Raw genomic sequence first — 4,690 nt, 5'->3', positions numbered from 1 at the left:
GTTGATTCTTGTGATGAATTTTATTGGCTAGCCTGCCATATAGGGCCTATGAGCTCATACAGTGGTGTGGCGTCTGTAGTCCTTCGCTCTCAAGGTCACCTGATCAAATGAGGTATTCAGATTGCTTTTTGACTGTTGTTATTTATATATTAATTTTTACTTTTTATTAAGATAACTGATAAGCAGATTTCTTAATAAGAATCATCTGTGATGGAAAAGGATATAATATTATAGAATAATGTTTCTTGCCCCATCCCCAATGGCACAGCCCCAAATTGAGCAGTGACCAATACTTTAAAAATCTTCTGCAGACTAAGATGTACCGTAAGGTGCTACATCAAAATAGGGAATTTCATTACCTAGGAGTGTTCTCTGATGGGTAGGGATAAATTTACTCTGGTATATATTGATCAATTTTCTGTAGAAAATAATTAAAATTTGTTAGAATTTTTATGTCGGATGAGATGGCATTGAAATGTAGAAAGTAAGATCCTGAACCACCGCTTGGGCTGAAGGGTTGGAGTCAAATAGGGGATAATTACATCTGAACAATGTAAAAGAACTTTAAAACCATTCAGGTGTCTTAAATCCTTTTTTTTTGACAGTCCGAGTACGATTGAGCCTGCTATATTTTGTTACTGTTTATGAGTCCATCAGCCAATTTCAGGAGATAAAACAGTTTTGATGGGTACAAATATAAAAATTACACTCCATTTGATTAGAAACGCAGATAAAGCATCACAAGCATTCAATCAGCATAAGTTCTACTTATAAGGACTAACTTTTAGCCCACCATCACCTTGGTCTGTAGTTGTGCATGTTTACTTTTGAGACTGATCGTATTAACAAAACGGCCCAAAGGCGGCCATCTTGGAGTTTAACAGTGAATGTCTGTTATCGCTATTTCTCATAACGTTTAAGAGGGATCTTTCTCAAGTCTGATACAGTGGTCCCCCTTGGGTGTTGTTTTGCTTGTTAACTTATGAGACTGATCGGATAAAACAAAATGGCCGTCAGTCGGCCATCTTTGATTTTGACAGTGAATGTTTGTTATCGCTATTTCCCAGGAAGTTCTGGGGTATATTTCACATTTTGATATGTAGGTTCCCCTTGGTCTGTTGTTGTGCATGTTTACTTTAGAGAGTGATCATAAAAGCAAGACAGCCACAGAAAGTACTAAAGAGATCATTCTGATATTGCAATGATTTGATCAATTTCTCTTACATTTAAAGAATTGTACTTGTAAATATATGAAATGGTGCATTTACTGTTTACATGCCTTGATCAAACAGACAAGAAAAAGGATCAAACTGACATAAACTAATGTCAATCTAAATTCAAGCCCCAATAGCTAAAAGTGACCACTCTGTCATACGATTTATAATGAATTTCTACAGAAAAGAAGAGATAAATGTACGAGAAAGGAGACTACGATTGAATGAAAGAAATGATGTCTATAAATTGGGATGAAGAACTACATCCACAAGCAGGGGACGTGAACCGGCAGTGGATACATTTTCGAGATTGATTAAAAACTCCCATTGATACCTGTATCCCTATTAGAAAATCAAGCAATGCACATCAGAAAACAAGACAGGTGATACACCTTGACAGGGAAATCATTACCAAAATAAAAGGGAAACTAGTTGCGGACCAAATTTCTAAATACAAGGAGCGATGAAACCTATCGAGAATATTGCCATGAACATGAATCAAGTGTGAAGATTTACCAGAAGGCTACAAATATCACAAAAAACAAATTGCTCAGGAAGTTAAAACTAACCCTGAACAATCTGGAGCTATGTCCAATCAAAAACCAGAAAAGAAAAAAAAAATATCAGATTATATAATCTGACAAGATAAACAAGTCACAACAACAGATTAAGAAAAAGCTGAAGTGTTTACAAACTACTTTACATCAGTATTTACTAAGGAAACAGACGAAAACTTGCCCCGGGTCGACTGTAAAACAGATTAAACTTTATATATGATTTAGTGATAAACCTCCATATTGTCTACGAAATATTTGAAAAGTTAATACATCAAAGTCACCAGATCCAGACAACCTTCATCTGCAAGTGCCCATAGGTAACTTTAATAGACTCTACCATACATTTATATGGATGAGTCCATTATGGTCTACAGTGGTGAAGGGGTTAAGGATTTGAGCTCTGTTATTAGTCTTCCACTGGCCATGATCTTCAACACTTCAATACAAACTGAATCAGTTCCCGAAGAATGGAAGGAAGCTAGTGTTACAGCCATTTCCAAAAAGGGAGACCACAAGTCATCCAGTAATTACAGACCTATCAGCTTAACTTGTATATGTTGTAAAGTACTAGAAACAATTGTAAGGGAAACCATAATTAATTACATGCAGATCAATAAATTATTCAGCGGGAGACAATTTGGATTCCTCCAAGGAAGGTCCACAGTTTAATCCAAGTTATTGATGACTGGATGGAAATTCTTGATAGAGGAGGTTTTATTGATGTACCGTATTGTGTCTTTATGGAGGCATTCGACAAAGTTCCCCACCAGCGACTCATTCATGAAAAGGGCATGTATATCAGAGGAGTGGGGCCTAATAGGGGAAATAGAGGTAAAACATTTTAAAGACTTCTACTACTGTAGGGATTAAAGGATTTCATCCCAACTTGGTCTGGAGCATCCTTAGGCCAAAGGGACTCAATTTTAAATTTACGGTGGGTGTGGCCCCCTAAGGGGCAGAGGGGTGGTGCCCAATAGGGAAAATAGAGGTAAACCTTTCAAATCCTTCTTCTACTTTAGGGATTATGTGATTTCATCCCAATTTGGTCTTGAGCATCCTTAAACCAATGGGACTCTATTTGGATAAAAGGTGGGTGTGCCCCCCTTAGGGCAAAGGAGAGGGGCCTAATAGGGGAAATAGAGGTAAAACATTTAAAATCTTTCTTCTAGCGAAGGGATTGAGGGATATCATCCCAACTTGGTCTGGAGCATCCTTTGGCCAAGGGGACTCAATTTTACATAAATGGTGGGTGTGGGCCCCCTTGGGGCAGAGGAGCATAGCCCAATAGGGGAAATAGAGGTAAAACTTTTAAAATACTTCTTCTAGCATAGAGACTGAGGGATTTCATCCCAACTTGGTCTGGAGCATCCTTAGGTCAAGGGGACTCAATTTTGCATAAATGGTGGGTGTTGGCCCCCTTAGGGGCAGAGGGGTGGTGCCCAATAGTGGAAATAGAGGTTAACCTTTAAAATCCTTCTTCTTCCATAGAGGTTTAGGGATTTTATCCTAATTTGGTCTGGAGGATCCTTGGGACAAGGGCACACAATTTTGATTAAATGGTGGGTGTGGCCCCCAGGGCAGAGGGGCAATGCCCAATAGGGAAAATAGAGGTAAAACCTTTGAAATCCTTCTTTTACCCTAGGGATTACAGGATTGTATCCCAATTTTGTCTCCATCAAGTTGTCTAGTAGTGCCTAGTACTATTAGGGTTATTCATTAAAACTTCTTGTATTTTGATATTTGAAGTTTAACTGTTGTCACTATATCTCCAGAAATACTGCATGGATCTTTCTGAAATTCATATGTACATACAGTACCTACCATGGAGTGCTATATCTATACGTCGTATCAAGTACTTTAAACATATCCAGGTGAGCAATACAGGCCCTCTGGGCCTCTTGTTCCTACTTGTACTAATCACTCTTGTTGGCCTGTGCAGATTGAAGCGTGTAGAGGGTGTTTATAATTTGGGATGAAACCAGAGTACCAAGAGAAAACCCACATGGTAAGGCAGGTGACCCAATACCTTTTCACATCCAATTTGGGAATTGAATCCAAGCCATCTTGGTGAAAATTAAGTGAGTGTGCTAGTATCCACTGCACCACCCAACCAAGGTATTGGCCATATGACTTTCGGTTCTTCAGAAGCAACTGTTTTAGTTTTTAAACAGATTTGACTCCTAGGATCTTGAAAATAGGTCAAGGTAATATATTTTTTTTAAATTTTGTAGCATTCATTCCTAACATGCCACTGGCTATAAATAACTCAAGGCCTCTTCGTGTTTCAGAAGATACTGAGTATTTCAACATACTTAATCTGTGTGACTTTTAATAAATTGAATGTCACTTCTATTGAAATTTTGTAGCACTTAATGTCAGTTTGATCTTTTCTCTTGTAAATCTGTTTTATCAAGTCATGTAAACAGTTAATGCACCGATTCACATATTTACTAGAACAGTCCTTTAAATGTAAGAGAAATAGATCCGATCATTACAATATCAGAAAGATCTCATTACTACTGACATTAGTACTTCCTTTGGCCATCCTTATAATAATTGTTTTTATGATCACTCTCCGAAGCAAACATGCACAACTACAGACCAAAGGGAACATACTTATCAAATTTGAAAAAGATCCCTCCAGAACTTTCCTGCATGGAAATAGTGATAACACGGTTAGGAGGCACGGCAGTCAAGTGGTAGGACGCCGGGCTCGTGAACGAAGGGTTGCGGGTTCGCGCCACGGCACGGCAATGTGTTGCATCTTTGAGCAAGATACTTTACCCCACTTGTTCCAGTCTACTCAGCTGTAAATGAGTACGTGGTTGGGCAGTGCTAGAATTGTTGAATGCTAGCTGTTAACATCGAAATGGCAGCTCCGGCGTAGCTCCCCAGGGAGTTGAGAAATGTATTGGCTGG

The sequence above is a fragment of the Mizuhopecten yessoensis genome, unplaced genomic scaffold (genome assembly GCF_002113885.1).
Source record: "Mizuhopecten yessoensis strain PY_sf001 unplaced genomic scaffold, ASM211388v2 scaffold8233, whole genome shotgun sequence".
Taxonomy (NCBI): Eukaryota; Metazoa; Mollusca; class Bivalvia; order Pectinida; family Pectinidae; genus Mizuhopecten; species Mizuhopecten yessoensis.
This window is presented reverse-complemented; position numbering follows the sequence as displayed.